The sequence below is a fragment of the Neodiprion fabricii genome, chromosome 5, assembly GCF_021155785.1.
Source record: "Neodiprion fabricii isolate iyNeoFabr1 chromosome 5, iyNeoFabr1.1, whole genome shotgun sequence".
Classification (NCBI taxonomy): Eukaryota; Metazoa; Arthropoda; class Insecta; order Hymenoptera; family Diprionidae; genus Neodiprion; species Neodiprion fabricii.
In genome coordinates this window covers 1310203-1330363 of record NC_060243.1, presented here as the reverse complement: position 1 = coordinate 1330363, position 20161 = coordinate 1310203, and the positions used below count along the sequence as shown (strand labels likewise).

General features: G+C 42.6%; 1 protein-coding gene across 1 annotated transcript in view; it reads left to right on the top strand.

Annotated features, from left to right (window-relative positions):
* Nucleotides 1-559: 559 nt before the first annotated feature.
* Nucleotides 560-20161, top strand: part of LOC124183741 (protein Tob1-like) — a 120366-nt gene continuing 100764 nt past the window's right edge. Inside the window, exons 1-2 of the mRNA XM_046572659.1 lie at nt 560-1083; nt 17547-17620. The gene's annotated coding sequence lies outside the window, so the exon portion shown is untranslated. The remainder of the gene's footprint in view (nt 1084-17546; nt 17621-20161) is intronic.

The window sequence follows — 20161 nt, the reverse complement described above, 5'->3', positions numbered from 1 at the left end:
TTTTGTTAGGAAAACTGACAGAGCTATTTCTGCGACCCTTAAACAATATGTAAACATTTTATATATACATTTTTTTTACAATTTTATAACTAATTTTCGAAAAAAAAATATCGCTTTTGGAGTGAATTTCACCCCGTGTGGCCGTTGCGCGATTCTATCCAGGTGTGACCCACTAGACTCAAGACTAAAATCATAATCCAGTCAGAACCTTTCCTTCTCAACGAGGTAAATATCGCATGTTTCGCTTTCGAGTAATAAGGGTGTTTCCTCGCCGCACTCCTCGCTGCATATTTAGGGGTTGGTCAGGGGCGTCGAGTGTCGAGTATTCGCGGGGCACCGTCAGGGGGTGCAGATTCAGCTCCCGCGTCCCGGGAGGGTGGATGCAGGGTGGCGTCGGTAGTATCGCGCCGGGATTTGCGCCGTCGTTTCCCGGGCAACGCGCAGTGACGTAACGCGTCCGACGGCGCTGCGTTCGGTACTGTTTGGTGACGTCACGAGAAATCTACGCCCGCGTTATATAGCCAAGAGGTTTCGCGCGGCGCGCGCTGTTCGCGTCGAGACGTCGAACAGGTTGTATCACCGTCTACGCCGCATAATCCTCGGTCAGCTAGTGCAGCGTGAGCACCACCCTTACACTCTCCGTAAAAACCGTCACGAAATCAGCTCCAGATACCAGTGTGAACCAGACGCCGTCTGAAAGACGTCCCATCGCGTCTAACCGTCATTTTCGTTGCTGGTCTCGTTATTGTTGTTGTTGTTGTTGTTCACGTGGTACAGCGAACCGAACGCTGCGCGTTGTCCGACAACGGCAAAACAGCTTTATTCGCTTGGCCGGTTTGTAGAGAAGGAAACAAGATCCTTTGTTGTCTCTCTCGTTGAACATCGGAGCAATAACAATCGTTCGATGACCGGTAATTCGTAATCGTAATTTCGTCGTTGAATTACTATCGACGTGCGTATGTGACGATCGGTTTCACTGTAAAATCGTTGTACCGAGGCTCGTTGTTGCATTCGTGATTTGATCCTGCACAGGCTATCCTCCCCCAAGAGAGAAGGACTCCACCGCTGAGCGCCAAGCGATCGGTGAGTAGTCTTTTCTCTCTCTCTGTTTTTGTCGTATGATTTTATGTTCCCGTTTTAATATACGATGATTCTCAACGTATTGTTTATTTATTTATTTAAAGTATAGACGGACCGATTACGTGTCCTTTGAAATATAAACTTGAAATGAACATCTGGCGCTAGGCCGTGTGCAAGGAAAAAATAATTGCCAATGTAGAAGACAAATGCTTAAATAAGTTCAATAAATAATACAATAAAAATATTCAAAGAGTGGATCAAATACTAATCATGTATTAAATTATTGAACTCTCTTTTACAGTAAATAGATTGATGTCATGTAATTGTCGATTAAAAGGCTTGGTATTATTCACTTTTCTGTACACCGTTCTTGGCCTGTTAAATTACACATATACCGTTAAGTAACTAGATTAAGAAAATCACCGTTCAAACGGTTCACCCTGAACATGATATTCGCGATTGAATTATAATTGCTCACAGCACAGAGCCGGCGTAATTAATTATCCCAGATTATTGTATGCACCCGGATGCACGATTGTTTAAAGATTTATAGGACACGCGATATCGGTTGCGATGAAACGAAATGGGTTCGAAATGATTGCGAGACAGGTCAACTTTCGCATTACAGTCGGAAGTAACGTGTGCTTAAAATTTCCCCATGAAACGCGCTTTTCCCCATTTCCATTGCAACGCTTCCGAGGAAATGAAATCAGGTATCCGAATAGCTAGGTTCAAAGGACCCCGAAAAAAGCTCATGCATCATCCGAAAGGGATCGGTAAGAAGCCGGGCTTACGCTTTGAAGGCCGGATTTTGCAGGGGAGAAAGGAGTCGTCTTGTTGCTTGAGCCAAAAAGCTTATTTCACTTTCAAATAATGCCGAACGACAAGCCCGTTTTAAATCGGAATTACGGGCTGGCCTTGTATGGGAAATCGGGAAAACGGTTGGGAAGTCGTGTCAGAAATCAGATATCGCGGTGAAAAACAGTTCGAGAAATTCACGGAAAAAATCTCACATCATTTGTCTAGCGTCAAATTTTCAGATAATGATTGTTAATCGTAGAATTAATTTTACATTCAAGTTGAATTATTTACTCAGTGTCATTATATTACGATTTTTTTAACTAACCCAGAAGATTTACAATTAGAATCCTATTGCAATTTCAAACGCATGTACGTATGGTCAGCGAATCAATTATTATCGAGTACCGACTATCCAGTATAATGTGAAATTATTTAAACAACGGAACATATGATAAAATCAAAAAGTTTATCGGTTATTTTACCGTACGAATCTTCCGTACACGGAGGACAATGGATTCGTTTTTGAGTATTGAAAAAAGGCGCGACAGGGCCAATTTCATCGGGGTAAATGAATTTCAATCTCGGCTTCGGAACGAGGCGCTGAATCGCGGGTTCCATTTTATAACGAGAACGCTTCGGTCGTTTAGACTTGGAGCCACTGCTGCACGTAGGTGAAACTGTACCGAACTGAGTATATATATGTATATATTGGATAGCTATATGTGTTCAGAGTGGAACTGCATAGCCAGGAAGTGTCTAGATTCGAGCCTGAGTTCTCTTCTCTGGTGCAGAGCAGCGGGTGTTTCGTTGTTCGTTCGTTGACGGGATATTCGAGAACAAAAGCTGTCGCAAGCAGTTTCACTGATTACTTCCGCGAGAGAGAGAGAGAGAAAGAGAGAGAGAATGAGAGCTCCGAAATAATGATACGTTTTAATTCAAATCTTGATGAAATCGCCGGCTGTCCGGGTTCCTTCCATCCCTCGTCTCCTTTTCCTGCACCCTCGGTGAACTGGAACTCCGGATAAATTTTCACCTTCCCGTATTTTCGGTTTCGTGGAACGCAGCTTTGGCGGTCAGGTGAGGAGATCCGTCGTTTGCCTCGTGCGAATCCAAAATGTCGCAAGGTAAAACGTGGATTCGAAGATACGTTTCCAACGGTTAATAGGGGCGGTACCGCAACGCGATGTCTTGTGCTTTTCAAGTCAATACGACGGGGTTGATATATGCGCGCAATTCGCACAGCAAAGTGGGATAGACGGAAAGTTAGCCGGACGGAGAAAAAGCATCGGAACGAAATTCTTGCGAGGAGCGTGTGCAGCGGCTAGAACTTTTCCCATTCCGATAACAAGTGCGAAACAACCATATTTTTGAAACCACGATGTGTACGGTCTACGCCGTTACCCTAATTCCGCAATATTGCCTTGAACTTTCCGTCATTTCCGGCCAACGGAAGCCACCAAACTGAGTTTAATACCGAACTTAGACTGGGAACGCGGTTCGCTATTCATCACAGTCCCAGCCACACCGTGTTGTCGTTTAAATTTCTGGATCCAGCAGGCTTCGGTCTAAGAGAGAGGATGCATTCATCTCAAAACTTTGTGCGGTTGGCAACGAACGACGGGTAATTATTATACAACAAAACCCGGTCAACGTATCGAGTTTATTCGGTGTAAACGTCATTTCAAACTCTTTTCATCCAGAGTCTTTCGGCACTTCATTTGTCGAAGGTACTTTTGTTTGACGAGAGAACCGTGATAAAATGGAACCGAGAAAGTACGCCACGCGTTTGTACCCGCATACATTCAACGATTGGTCGCAGGATTGAACTACTCGAGCTCAAAGATGTGAGGAATGCTTAATGATTAATCCGAGAGTAAAAAAGAGATGAAATACCGAAGAGGGTGAAAATTTACGCGTTCACATGGCAGCGCCAGCAGCAGCTGAGTTCAGGACTTTAAGGGTCGGTCAATGGGAGCAAAAAACGTTTTGTTAACACACGGTTAAAACGACTTCAAGCACACTGTTTGCGGGCACTACACAACTACTCCAGCCGAGGTTGTTGCTGTAGGTTGAAAATATTCTCCGGGAATCTCATCAGACCCATGCATACTACCACTACACACGTCCGTATAATACAGTCTGCAAGCAAGGTTCTTCGAGGTTCATTAAAACTTTAACGCAAGCATCTTATTTACGAAGCAGCATGCGAGAACTTGTCTCCAGCTCTTGGGACAACCCCATTCCTTCCAAGCGACACTTTCGCGCGAGTTTCCCACGTCGCAAGTCAAGTTATCACAGAAAGTGCCACATAACTCACTGTTTCGGTGGCTTGGAATTAATATCGTGTACTAAGTTTAACCAAATATTAGGGGAAATGCACCATGTCTCATCGTCAACTGTTTTCCATGCATCTTCTAATCACTGATCGATGTATTTCGGACTTTCCGTGGTAAAGGTTGATCGAAGTACGAGAACATAGTTACGCCATGGTAGCGAACCGAGTGAGGTTTACCATTGTAGCATTGTTAAAGACGAGGAGGTAACTTCTCAACGTGTTAGTTCCCCGATCGTCACGTATTTCACAATCATTTCATACCATTTTATACCTTTCCAGACTAGGTATTTCCCGCAAATTTCATACTGTTTTATCAGTGGTTACCCATCAGTTAGAATATTTTCTCGCCACCGTCGATAGTCTCTCTTCTATAAAAACAGGTTAATCCAAACGAAGCGGTGAAATCTTCTCCCTGCTTCACTCCGAACGTCAACCCAGATTAGCCAGAGAGTCTGACCTGGAAGAGATGGTGATTTATTACAGCTAGTGACCTTCGATGTTGGCGGATAATCCCAGCGAGTCGTTGCTAAAGTTTCGAGGTTAAATCGATTCGACGTTGATATCGGGACGCAGTAAGCTCATGGTGTCTGGTTTCGAGTTATGGATTGCGGTGTCACCGAAACGGTAGTCAAAGGTGAGTCGTGCAGCTGTCCGGGTTTTGTAAGGGAATACGGAGATGAGAAGCTCTCGGCCTCTCAGGCCATCCCTGGACTCCGAACATCTTTGAGAGCTTCGTTGATGCCAAATAGGGAAAACAGGGGATGAAGCTGCCGGGAGTAACGGCCAAAATGGCGGTCTCAAGCCTCGGCCTGCGGGTAATGTCGATATTTATTGCGCATGCGACTCCACTATACCTACATGTCATGTTCCGTGTGTACGCGCCTGCTGTTCTCACCTTACAGTTTTCGATTATCAATTTTCGATCGACCTCGATTGTAGAAGCGTATAATCGTGACTCGAAGCGGAGTTGGAAGCATTCTCACCGGGTGAACACTGCGCCTCAACTATTCCTGTAAAAACTTTATCCGGAATTTGTAGGTTTTTACTTTCGTCAGTTATGTTATACTACACCACACCCATAAAATCGTCGATGTTTATTTGCCCCGTTGACGAATAATATTGCGTCTGTTAATGGTTCTAGTTTTATTCTACAGTTTTTGACTCGCGAATTTCTTTCACTCTGTCTCTTAAGTCTTACTCCTAAGTTCGTAACTCACGTACACTGTCCGTAATCATGGAACAACTGTTTGTAATGGTCCGCGTTTCGTCTGATATTGCGATAGATGTAAAATTAACTATCCAACTGTCTAGCTGCACAACTGTCTAACTATATAACTATCCAAGTATACGACTATCCAACTACAGCAAAGTATCTATCTATATATCTATCTATCTATCTATCTCATTGTCTAACTATGTAACTATTTCTCTCTATTTTTCTTCGTCGCATAACTGACCGTTCATTCTCTCATGCCTTGTTCCTTCGGCCAACTTCTCTCCGTGCGAAATAACCGGTCTGCTGAACCGTTTAAAGAGAATTACCGCAGGATATTTCTTGGGCTTACGTTGAAAGCACGTTGAAAATTTCTCAAAAGCGGGATGCAATACGGTTTGCTTAATGCGGCTGCAGCTCGGCATTCCTCCCGCATCAAAGGAACTCCTATCCTCTTCTGCACGCTGGATAATCTTCATCCCGAGGCGCATTCTCAAAGCGCAACCATAGCTGCTCACCCGGATGCAGCTTCGCATCTCGTGCAGATACTTGCAGTTTCTGCATACGTAGATTATAGCTGTATGAGGATGAATAAGGCTAGTTCGGATTCGGTGGAGCTTACGAGGGATGAAAGCTCGAGGCATCTAATTCCCCCCGTGATCTTTCTGATGCGCGAATCATGTTCACCCGTCATTTTACGGATGATCAATTCTCATCCCAATCTGTATTACACCTTATACCAGGCACTCTGAATTTTTCACAGTCGCGATGCTTTTAAACCGGGGCGAGTGTTGTGTTTTTCTTTTCTTTATTCACCCGGGACGGAAACCAACCCCCCAAATAATTATCTCGCTTGATTTTCCTCCCTTGTGTAAGTTTTCCATGTAATCAATGGTCGGTACACCTCGTCGTCCGCAAGCTTTAACTACACAAGGTCACAGTGCCGACTCCCAAAACCTAGTTTATCGCCGCCCACGGCTGCTGTTGTTATTTTACCTCCTCGGTGATTCTAGATCTAAGATTTACGATCGATTTTTATGGATCTTGAAGGTCGCAAACGCAGCTGGCGCGACGGAAGCGGGATTAAAAGCTTTAACGAGCCTTGATTTATCCGAGGAAACGCGAGTTTTTTCATACTCACGTACTTCATTATTGGCTACAACATGTTTTGAAGATGATCGTGGATAATTTCAGGAAATCCGATTCGTCCCCACGAATGTAGTAACAATACTTCAACTATCAAAGGGTGATTCTCTAACTCTATGAGCAGTTCTACAATTTGACACGCAGGCATGAAGCGTACTTTTCCTCTCTTAAGGCAGCGCGAGTCGGTTCTAATCCCTGTAACTCGAGGGGTTCAAATTCCGACACGTCGAGTACACCCTCCTCCACGTTCACCCTTCCAGAAGTCGGGAATCTCGAGTGTTCGGTCTGCAAGGTTGGGGTTCGTATCACAACGCAGAAGGCGCCCCTGGCCGTGGTGTGGCAGCAAATAGCTTAACCTTGACCTTTACTGCCCCTAGCGAGGTTGTATTTAAAGCCGGGGGAAGGTGGCGGCGGTTGCCGCTCCTCTCTCTCTCTCTCTCTCTCCTCTCTCTCCCTCCCGCTTTCTTGCCCCTATTCCATCGATCCCATCCGGGTCGATTCTCGACTTACAGACTTGTTTATAATACGTCAGAATTTTAACACATGTATAACTTCGTGCAATATTATATGTAGAATGTTATATAAACAGCAGGTGCTTTGTCAAAATTGCGTTTCGAATGCATTGTTTTTTATTTTTCTCTTGCCAATGTCTCTTGAAATGCAGTGTTATTTCAGTTCGATGAAAACAAAAAATTGAAAATAACCCCGCGTTTATATTGTAATATGTATACACGGGCGAAAGTGAGAGGAACGTAATACAATAAAGGACGGCCTTGTCGCTGGTAATTTCGGTTGAAACACATCAGGCAGCTTGTTTCCCTTTGTGGCCGCTTGGCTGCGGTATACGCTCGTTGAAACACCTTTGAAAATTCGTGTATCATCACAGAATATTAACTTTCGAATACCGTGCCTTACTCGACGCGAAACGTTGCGACGGGGGGAGAAAATAAAGAGTCGTCCGTAAAAACTGTGCCACGAAATTTCTTCATCCGATTACAATTACGATGATTTTTCAATCATAAATAATGCTTCGGTACGGTAATTTGCTCGTTTTCGTATCGACGAAGCAAAAAAATTACAGATGATTTGTTTCGCCGATACTTTTTTCTGATATAAAGCGCCCCTCTCGTGTAGAATAATACAGGTACCTATAATTTCTCTGACTATGTTAGTAGCCGGATGTGCGCTGTTGACATTCAGTGCTTAAACATTTTTTTCTACATCGCAAGAGACGTTTTTCGCGTTCGTGAGGTTTGGTTAAATTTTTTTAAACTTTGATGTTCAGTCATGTTTTCGTTTCTACACACTTGCGAAGCGACGGTACACATCTTGAAACGAATTTCAGTCACGAGACGAACTCTGCACCCCGTTATATCGTAAACCTTGAACTTGCCACCCTTAACCTTTCGTGTTTTACCTCTAACCTTTCGTATCACTCCAGAGCATGTAAATATGCACACTGCCAGCTGCAGCTGTGGGTGTTTCACGGTTAAAAGTATATCGTCATTTCTATTTCTGGTTTTATAGAAGGGAAATGTTACACTAAAAAAAAAAACCAGTACTTGAATCCAATAAAATAATTTACTCCCATAGTCCTCGAAAGACATTTCAGTATTTGAAATTATTAAATTATTCACTTCTAGCAAGAAAACTTTATTTGAAATAGAATTATTTATATTGGAACAATCGATTAGTTTTTTTTGAATTGATAAATTATCTGCTAAAGATTGTTGAAATAGATATCGTCTTGGATCCAATTATTGTACTTTTTAGGTATGAATTTTTAAAGCTCGGCTTAACTCGGTAGAGTCACGAGAAATCGAGCGTTTTAACCGTTTGAGTCGCACATTATTGTGCGGATGACAACTTTTCTAACGAGATGGTATTCTCCGGTTTTTGGCGTCGCTGACTAAATATCTGAAATCAGATTTTGAAAATTAAAGATGGTGGGTCCAATATGGTCGACAAAACTTTATAACTTGATCGACTATGGTCAAAAAACTCCATGCAGGGATTTTCAGGGTCGCTGATTGGATTCGCCATACTGATTCTTCAAAATCTGATTTCAGATTCGTAATCAGCGACCCCAAAAACTTTTCAACAGAGTTTTTTTTTCCGGATTCGATTGAATTTGAAATTTTTATCCGCCATACTGGATCCGCGATCTTGAATTTCTAAAATCCGATTTCAGCTTCCTAATCATAGATCCCAAAAACTTATAATTTATGTAAAACACGTATACGTATAGAGGAGGTAATTTTCACGGAAATGAATGATTTCTTCAATTTTCACAATGTTTTTCAATCAATTTATTTCCAACAATAATATATTACATTGTTTTGTATTGAAATCCTATTAGTATACTATCAGAAACAGCAAAAAATGGGTTGAAAAGTTCTCTAAACATACAATATAATGGATATAAAATCGGTGGTCAGAATATTTGCCACCATAACTCAAGGGGTTAAACGCAGCGTAACGACCGCGCCGCAGGTGCGATAAGATTTCCCCTAGCCAAAGTAAACAGCAGAATGGCAGCGTGCTTCGTTATTGACTTTTCGGTTCGACGCGGGGCTCTGTTGAATCGAATTTACCACTTTCCCTAAAATTGCCGAATCGCCTTTGGACCGTAAACTTGCTCGATTAATCCGAGTCTCTGCCAGGCCGCCCGCCTTGTCCGGATGCTATACCTACTGTTTAAACTATCGCAAACTCCTGCTCCCCGCGATTCCTTGGACCTGGGTTTGAATCCCCCCTCCCCGCACCTCTAAATACGTGTATATCCAAGCGCGGACATCTGTTAATTAATCAGACAATGCCGATTTGGTTATACGCTCCAAAGAGCCCGTCTTCCCAATCCTGTAGAATGAACCCTTCGCTTTATCGCTTGTAATTTAACCCTACAATCTGTTCGCTAATAAGACGTAAACTCGTTTTAACAGCCACTGGGAGTTGGGTTCTGTTTAGCCAGTAATAATACAGGTCTGCAAAAAAATATTTTTTCTCAGCTGCATGGGACGTTTTTGGTAAATTTTATGTTTCCATTTTTTGAGAGTACTTTCCCCGGTTTCGGTAAGTAAAAATCTAAAAAATAAAACCGCTTAAAAAACATGTGCAGGTTTTTGGTAGCAGACCTGCGTAATTCGTTTCATCCCCGAAATCAACCGGGTCGAAAAATCACAGCAATGAATTTTCATCCCCCCTCCCCTTTCGTGTTGAAAAATGTTTGCCAAAACAGCGGTTGGTTTTCACGAAAACACGACTGCGAGCTTCTCAATTTACCCTATTTTCTCTCCTCCTTATCTGAAGATACGCGCGGTGAAGAGAATAAGGAAGAATTTTTATGGCTGTATGTACGTGGATGCGTACATACATACGCCTATACATACCTATGGAATATAATACACGCAACGTCGTAACCGGAATCAAAACGCGAACGATAAAAGAGGCCAAGCATCAGCCCGAGGACGTGCTTCGTAAAACTACCCCTCTAGTTTCGAGCCTCAGCAGCGAGCTATAGATATACATGGTAAATGGGCAGCGTCAGAGGGGCGCAGGAAGAGAAAACACACCCGAAGAAAAAACACAACCTAGGGATCCGGGGCAGTTTTGTTTCGGGGCAAATTTCTACAGAAATTTGAGAAATCATCCGCTGTTGGAGTTTTTTGTCACGCCTTTCGCTGTACAAGATGGCGGTTTTCGGATTATATTTGCCGGGATGTGAATGCGGGTGATTTCGAGAGCCGCGCTTATGTAATGTACCTTTTCCACGGATCCGTTGAGCCCGGGGAATAAGAGACAGGCCCGAATTATGGGGGATTAAAGGTCCTTCTCGCCATCTTGACTGAGTCAATTAGATTGCTCGATAAACGTTATTCCTCCGGCCTTCTCCTTTTCCGCAAAACGCGCGGTCGATCTTTTCTTCGGTCTCGAAGCAACTTCGCTGCCGCTCTTGGATGTATACGTGTGTAAAGTGTGTGTCTGCAAGTACATAGACACCCCGTCGTATATTATGTGGAAGAGAGTTTCGGGATGAACGCTCATCCGTGGTTCCCGTTTGAGAAGATTGCTTTTCTCACGGCTGATTAAACCACCTGCTGGTGTAATTAATTTAACCTCTGCTGTATCACTAATTATCAAACATCTCTCTTCCGATTAGCGCTCCGTTGATTTTTCCTCCAATCCACACGCGGTACACCACATTTCCGTATACCGATTTTCGATTTCCATTTCCGTATACCGAAAGAAAAGTTTACAGACTCTTTGATATCTATCGATTTCGTGATTTTCATGGATTATATAGCTTGAAGGGGACTTGAAAACAAACGAATCTCTCAAAAACTGCAGGGTCGATTTTCAAAGATAGGTAGAAGGCTGCGATTGATTCCATCGATGCATCGATTTCATCCACGAACTCGCTGGTTTACCGGAAGAAGATGCAACGTCGGATTTCGCGCGAAGAACGAGACCCTCCGACTCTTGCAATAATCGACTTGTTCTGTTTTTCACGCCTGTGAGAAGTCTCTGCGAATCGGCTGTGCAGTTTTTGATCGAAACATTTGTTTTCAAGTCCCCCTTGAAGCTTCTTAATTCGTAGAAACCACGTAATCCCTTGATATAAAAAAATCCATTCACCCCTTTCCGAAGCCTATATCTCGAAACTGTTGATTTTTGGGACTCGTGTCCATGAGAACTTTGATATAACATACTGAAAATCCAGCCAATAGCTGCTCCTTTCCTAGGGGGGATATCAACACGAAATCTAAAGAATCAGGATCACGCAGCGTTCTTCACCAATCGAACAGGAAGTGGCGACTCGAACTGCACGTGTATCGTAAGGCAGGACGTGAAACGAGAGCACGATAATGGAAGACACGTTAAACGCGCTTTATGAGCGAAGCAAGGGGCTTTGCACAGGCGGTGAACTGCTGGAGCGAGCTGCATCATGTCGCGATGAAATCGTTGCAACAAATTACCCTAAATTGACCGCTGCTGCACTCGCTCTTGGGCCAGATATTCCACCCACACATATACAGCCGTTGTACATCCCAGTACCGACGCAGCTAATGGAACTCCGCTCTGCGTTGATGCGCAATCTGCGTCGTTGGACCATCGACCCCGTAAGAAATTTCCTAATCATTGCAGGAAACGAATGAAGCCGTCCGTGAGCTGTCACTGCACAGATTTTTTTAAACCCTTCGTTGACACCCCGGGTCATTTTGAGCTAGACGAACTTTTCATTGCATGCTCACCATTCCATAATTGAAAAATTTCCATCATTTTTTTAAACGATTTAATATTATATTTTTCAAATTTCAATTTTACAGACACATTAAGGGATACCTGAAGTATTTTATTGAATGTTTAAACTAAAATGAGCCCAAAGGGTTGTTAATGACAGGTGGATGAAGCACCATGGAGGTCAAATCGACCCGGTGTGTCAAAATAGTGGCCAGAAATAAGTGTGTCAAAGAAGGATTGAGTAGGATTTTATCAGTTTATTTTTCATGTGGATTACTGACGTTAATTGTCGGGCTCCGCTCTTGCCACGTGTTTCGCCAACCTCGTTGCAGCTTCCGTAACCTAATTGATAATCGAATCCGGCCATCTGCAGGGTACGTAAAACGCTCTGCTCGTTCCCCGGCGATTTTGAGCCAAACATCGTTAAACCCCGGAGGCGACTAGCGACTCTCACTGTGCACGTTCGCAAAGTGCAGTGCCAACCCGGATAAAGTGCATCCCTGCAAAGGCGCAATCCCTTTCCCGTAACTAGGTTATTCGGAAACCTCCAGCGGGTGTTGAACCTGCATGATCGAGTGCTCGAGATCAGGAACGCGAATTGAAGAGGAGAGGAGAGAAGAGAAGAGGTTCTGCTCTACCCTGATATACTTTTTTTCATCAGCACTGAAAACAAATATTGTGGAACAAACCATTAAAGACATCATCGAGACTACGAAAATGGTGAAAATTGTTTTTTCAACTTTTATTCAAGACCAAGAGAAACCATTAGGGGCATCATTGATACCATGAAAATGGTGAAAATCGTTCTCAGCTGTTATTCGAGAACAGGACAAACCATTAAAGACATCATTGAGATCATGATAATGGTGAAACGGTGATGGTTGAACCATGAATCCATCGTCACAATGATGAGGAAAAGTGTTCTAGGTACATGATTAAAGAAGCGGGCCTCGGAACCATCGGATCGCGTCGAACGGACTGGGCATAATTTCCTGGCAAGTCCCCTTCAGAGTTGGACGATTTCTTCCAGTGTACTGTATAGATTAGACCGCAGACAGCGGCGATGTTGATCCGGTCAGTGATAGCCTTGATTCCCAGTCCAGACTGTGTTCCAGGAGAGCCAGCGAAACTCGGTAATGAAATTCAGGTGATTTCAATATCGCGATTCGTGGAAGATACGACGTGGGTGCAGAGGATGAAGGAACCGGGAGTACGCAAATACGCCCGAGGGTGGCGAGAAGCAATGGATGTGGAGGCACGAGACTCGGTGCGGATGTAGTGGATGGTGGATGGTGGATGGTGGATGGTGGATGGTGGATGGAAGAGCACACAACCGGATGTATTCGTGCCGGGTATACATAGGCGGCACGCGAAGCAATATCGCGTGGGGTATTTGTTATTCCACGATTCATAACTCAGCCGTTACTCATCCCACGGCTTCGACCGCGCGCATGGCAGCTTTTCTCATCCGGTGTTATTTATGCCGTTCCATGCAGACGCGTTGCACAGAACGCCCGTCTCCGATCATCCATACCTGCCATTTCCATTTCTAACCGTCTATCCTCAGTCGTTCAAAACTCCCGGATATCATGTTCTTCATCGACGTTTTCGAGATCTGATTATCCTTTGAGGTATTATACGCAGTCGGAAGGACGAAAAAAAGCGAGTTTTCAAGGATTTTCCGCGAAGAGACGTTTCGATTTATTAATATAAAAATTTATACACGTATTGGGGTAACGTTGAACTTTGGAAATAAGAAAACAAAAAAGATTCAGTTAATATAAAGTAATATCTGGTCTTTGATCGAAGGATCGAACATTTGTCGGATCGTCATGAAATTTTTTGTGTACGTACTTGAACATAGCTACATTACGAAAGCGAATTTAAAAAAAAAAAAAAACTATCTTTGAAACCCCTTAACACAAGTACGAAATTCTCGATGGATTTGGCAAATCGAATCCACAGCGGCTCCTCTCAAATTCTCGTCCCTGTTTCATCGACCCTGAATTTTTTCCCCCTTCGCGTCAGATCAAAGACCTTCTTCATCTCTGCGGACAGTGTTCAAAAGCCAATGATCGCCTTGATCAGGGTTCACCGCTCACCATCGGGCGAAAAATTGTGGCTAGGGTGCCACGAAGATTTCTGTCTTTTTTCCGCAGGTGGATTACAGACTGCACAAGGTGCTCGAAGCCGTCACTCACTTTGGCACCGACTTCAAAGCTCCGACACTTCTCTCTTCCGCATGTCTCGGTAAATTTTGCCTTGTCAGTGCTCGAGTATTATGCAACACATACACACACACACACACATCGGGCACGCTTCTATTACCTCTACACGTGATTCGACATTACACGGGGGATCAGCCCGCTTCAAAGGACGGCCATCGATTGACGTTCGTCGTTCGATGTTCGTCGAAAAATTTGGAAAACAAGGACGATTGCAGGATGGTTTGTTACACGAACGCCGCTCTCGTCCATTCGTCGCCCCCTTTTACGTTTTAAATTTCAATTCAACACGTCGCTGGGGATTTTGGAACATCGAAATTTTGCATGGATACCTGAAAATATGCAGGAAGTTACGGGGCGACACGCTCTTTCACCAGGATTTTGGTAATATCGTTCGTCAATGTTACGCTTCGGTGGTAGCTGCTTGTAATTCTTCGAAAATTATTCACCCGCGGTTTTACAGTCACCTTCGCGAATGCCTTTCGCCTTCCGGATATCACACAACTCGTCGTTGTACGAAAATCGATAGCGGCCATTATCTGCTTATCCCCTTGAAATAAGTATATAAACGTTATTCCGGAAAAGGTGCCAATAAAAATAAATCCCCCATCCCTGCGGGGTGAAAAGGGCTTCCGGCGATCAATTCAAGGGGTGCAGCGAAACGTTTTGGAGGCGGTAATTTCCTTTTTCTACTCTTTTTTCGACGTTTCCCATACAGCCGCATGGCGGTAGAAATTTTACGCGAATTGGGGCAAATTCAAAGCATCGAAACCGAATGAATACTGGAAGGAATTGGGTTTGCACAAAAAAGAGATGAAAAAGAAAAAGTTTCTTTCAACGCTGATCTGCAGAGCCAAAGAGAATATATCACGGGAATTTAAATACGATAATTTATTTCCTGCAATTTTATTGCCAACTAGGAAGTTTATACCCCTATTCGCGAGGCCAGATAATGTCGCTAACGATTTGTACCTACTCGGTGGTTTGTTCTGAAGCTTGGGTTTGGAAAAGTTGGCGAAGAATCCTGCTGGATTTGTACGATACACAAGCTCGAGCTTGTAAAGAATAAAAACACTCGCTTTTTATCGTCGTCATTTCTTTTTCGTCGACGAGCGTTTTATCCGATGCTCAAGTTACGACTTCACCTCTAATTTCCAAATTTGGCAAATTTTCGACTTTTATCGTGCGGACACAGCGCGTTGAAATTTCTCAGTCACCGATACAATCAATCTCGAATAATAAAGCGAAGCTGACCATAAATCGGATTCGAAACAAGGGATGAATTTCGAAGAGGCAACGAAATCATCGCGAGTCTCCGCCGCTGACGAAACGACCCGATGTGTAATATCTTGAAGACATTAATATGCCAAAGACGATGATTAATGCCCAGAAGTTTGCGAAGACTCTTAAACCTCCTCGACGATTCTCCGCGGCGAATTCCAACCGCGAATTTGATAAAAATCTGCCGTTACAACTCGCGGAAATGGCGAATCTGAGGTACTGTTTCAGAGCGATTTTCCCCGCTCGCTGAGATAACAATTAAACGAATGTGAGCTCGGTTAGCGTCGATTTGAGAACGTCGTTTGATATCCTCGTGAGGTTCGGATCACGTCAGCTGTGTGAATATAAAAGCACTGCAAAAATGGGGTGAAAATGTAGAGGCGATATTTGCAAAATGGCGAAACGGTAATTCAGTACCAACCGTAAATATTGAAACGCGATTTTACTTTGTGAAATTGTTCGACAAGCGGACACAGCTGCTCCAAGATTTTGGACGATCCGTTTGAAAATGGGGGTGCGATCAGCCCTTGATCGTATCAACTTAATTGACATTACGTGTTCGGATTAATTACCGGCAACAGAGGGATGATTAATCGCCGGCAATTACAGCCAACGAGTGAAACGCGAGTTCTGTTTGGCGGATTTCCATCTGCTCGCTCGAATTGCCACTCGAAAATGTATGTACGTGGACGATAATATCGCGGGAATATCGGAAGGGTGAAAATAGTTGTCGAGATGCTGTGCAAGGGACGTTGGGATATTTCGCAGGGTAGTTTGAGAATTTGAAATGTGGCGAAAGCGCCTGATCGCGAATTATTTGCTGGCGAAACATGAAGTGAAGAAATTAAGCTTCGAACAAACAACAAAGTTTCGAATGGTCGGAAAGCCGGCGGATCAAAGTTCCGAAATTCAAGTTACGATAAAGCAAAATTGCGAATAATAAAGTTTCGATGGAGTAAAATTCCGAAAATTAAAATACACTTGCACAGCGTAGTTTGCTCAACGAGTGGGTGGAAAAAATGAGAAAAACCAAAAATCAAAATGAACGTTGAAATATCGAAACTCCGAAACAAAGATCTCATTTTCGCCCTTTCGGCGCTTTGATGTTTGGTCAAAGTTTGATTTCTCTACCCTAAGTTTCGCCACCAAGCAATTCGGAATTTGGCGCCCTCGGAACGTTTCAAATTCGGAATTTCAACGACGAGACGATGACGAGCCGGGGTCCCGTCAACCTGACTAGGGATTAACCCAGCCTCCCCGTAATCGTGGTAATTATTTAATTGGGGGAGAAACCATTAAAGTTTATTAACCGCCTCCCTCCCTCCCTCGCCGCGCATCTCCAACTTAATTCTTCTCGAGGCGCGGCGCGAGGCGTGCCATAATTTTATATTTCGCGCCCCGGGATTATTATTCTGCGTTTTATTAATAAACTCAATCTCGAATTCATTATCCGCAATGTCATCTCAGCTCAGCCTCGAGTCACGGAGACGAAGCCCGTCCATCGAGCCGCGTGCTGATTCTAATTGACGTTGATTTTAATTCGATTCAGGGGTTGGTTTCGTCACGCAGCCGAATTCTATAGGCGTAACGTTGATTCGGCGCTGCGAAAATTTGCAAAAATTTTAACTGAGGTTACACGCGTGTAATAAAGTTTTTCAGTAGAAAAGAATTACTCAAACAAGGATCGAACAATTCGAAATCTAAAATTCTCTAAGGGAGGGGTGAAAAAACCATCCAAGTATAAGGAATCGAAGTACGAATTTTCTCATACTGTTCTTCCTCTTTTTTTCATCTCTCACTATCGTCGTTTTTATTATTTTTTTTTTTTTTTCTCTATCTGTCCCGGATCGAAAAAAAGGGAGCGAAAATGTAGGGAGGTGGATGATAAATTATTCGACAGAATATACGGACGGGCTGCAGGAATGCGGCGAGTGTTCAACGGCCTCGAATTTTATAGGGAGAAAATTGCAAAATTTTCATCTCTCTCGCGTCGATTCGGCTCTTTTCCGATCTTTAACGCCGAATTTTTGAACGAGATAAATTCGCCGCGTAACAGATTCTCGGTATGCCGCATTGCAGTTCATCTGCTGTTGCATAAGGGATGCAGAAAATATAGACCGCGGTAAACGAGAATCGAATAAATTCTATCACACGTTGTAATATGAATTTCAAATTCTACCGGCGAATATCCGAAATTGCATAATTTCCTTCCTTCTGTTCTCAGCTCTGCGGCCGTTCTCCATCGAAGCGTCGTTACAACAGGCAACCGGCAATTCCGAAAAGTCTGCTCCTGAGTCGGTGAGTGAAAAGAGAGAAAAAAAATTCTAATAACAATAATCTCCTAGGGCAAAGACGATTCTCAAATTGCGAGAGTGAAAAAATTTGATTTCAAACAGGATTGTTTATTATTGGAGCTCCGATTAATATATATGTAAATACATATTTTTGTGCTTAAATAATTTTCATTCCTTATTTGGTTTACTACGTGAAGTACGATGTTTGAAATCAGAAAATGCAGTTTTTAGTTTCCATATTTCAGTTTTTTAAGTCTATTTTATACGTACATATTTTCTAACTTTGAATACATATTTATCCGGGTCCTATTTATTACAGACATATCATCAATTGTGTAAGAACATTATTACTGTTCAAAATTTAAACCGTTTACCAGAATTTGTTTGTTGAAAATGCGACCGTGGATTGTTTTTTCTTTTTTTTTTTCACACTTCCGAGTCCCATCATGATGAAGATTTCTCAAAATCCATACACAAGTATATTTGGCTCGGCTTCGATTCAATTTCCGTTCCTTAACGATCAGGTCGCTTGTAACTCCGGGCAACCGAGACAATGGCGTCTTGGTTAAACTTTCAAAATTACAGCAGACAATTATCGGAGTTCCCCGACAAACTGGAGGATGGACAGATGTACTCCAGCTGCAACTCCGCGAGATTTATATCACGGGCTGATTGCAATTCCCTGCTGAAATCGATTTCCCGTACCGCGGAGAATTCGCGCCGATGTGTAGCTTCAATTTTTTAATTTTCCGTCTATCGTTTTATTCCTTTTACAAGTAGGTATGCAAAAGATTAAAAGTAGGAAATATCATTGGATTAAATCACAGGAATTTTTACTTCCGGGCCGCGTTTAACCCTTTGAGTCGCACGTTATTCTCCTGAGACAATTTTTATAAAAAAAATGCTATTCACTGGTTCTTGGAGTCGATGACTAAGAATCTGGAATGAGATTTTTAAAATTGAAGATGCTGGATCCAATATGGTGGACGAAACATTATAATTTGATTGAATACGGTCAAAAAACTCCATGCAGAGGTTTTCAAGGTCACTGATTGGATTCGCCGTACTGATTTTTCAAAATCTGATTCCAGGTTCGTAATCAGCGACCCCAAAAACTCCTGAACAGAGAGTTTTTTCTCCGGATTCGATCGAATTTAAAATCTTCGTCCGCCGTACTGGAACCAGAATCTTGAATTTTCTTAATCCGATTGCAGATTCGTAATCACCGATCACAAAAACTTGAAACTTGGGCAAACCGTGTAAACGTGTAGAGGGGCGACTTTCTCGGAAATGAATAATTCCTTCAATTTGCACGATTTTTCTCAAACAATTTGTTTCTAGCAATAAAAATTTACGTTACATCGCAACAATTACTCGCGAGTATTGAAAACCCATTAGTATACTGTCTGAAATATCAAAAAACCTCAAAGAAATCGGTTAAAAAGTCCTCTGAATATACGAAAACATTGATACAAAACAAGTGGTAAGAATACTTGCCACTATGACTCAAAGGGTTAATTGTGGAGCTTTAGTACCGTCATTGATTTGCTCTAACAAATATCAGCCTGCGCCCCGCGATCTGAGGGGATGAATATTCAATGAAACTCTGTTCACGGACAATTTCACGCCCCTTTAAACAGCCTTTCAACGCCTCTCAGGTCGCCGAGATTGTATAATTCCCGACTGCAGAGGCTGCGCAAAACTTTGACGATAAATTCAAAATAACCGCCTGGCGAAGATCGCGCACCTTCTCCAAATTTATGTAGTACATGGCCAAAGCTCTGCAGCTAAATTGACCCTCTCAGATTTTAAAACAGAGTTATTAGTTTTCCTTTATGAAAGGAGAGCAAAAAAAAAAAATAAACAAAAAAAAAAAAAACTTGCATTTTCTAACCTGTATTTATTTTCGTAACTTAGGTTCTTTCTCTCGCACCCTCAATTTCCAAGAAATTATGAGTTACAACAATTTCACGAAAGACCTGAAATTCTTACTCCATGTTCGATTTTTTCTTTTTCCATTTGGAAATTGTTGCGAAAAAAAAGAGACGATACTTTAAGAAACGGGGATGAAGGTCGATTGGATATTTCGCTCTTATTATAGCTTACGTTAGCTGCTAAAAAGGCAATTTTAATGTTGTTTACAAAAAAAGTGACGACAATTTATTGATCGAGCATACATTGCACAGGAAAAGAACCGATGTTACGACACGTATAATATCACGCACGCGTTTTCTTGTGTACCGTGATAATTATTACCTGAATATATAATTAGAACGCCTGAGCGTCTTCCTCGTTTTATTTATTTGTTTTATTTTTTCCATCCTGCAAAGTTTCGATTAATTATAGTGTAGAATATACGAGGTGAGAATCGTTACTTCACGCGGTATAAAAATAACCAAATATACGCGCGGTAAGTGGCGCTAAACGATTCGCAAAATTCTATCTATACATAAAATTTGCAAATATCGCTTCTGCGTCTCGAAATATACCTTCATACGTCATTTTTTTTTTCCCCGCTTTTTCGCACCTCTGATTTGAGTGGCAT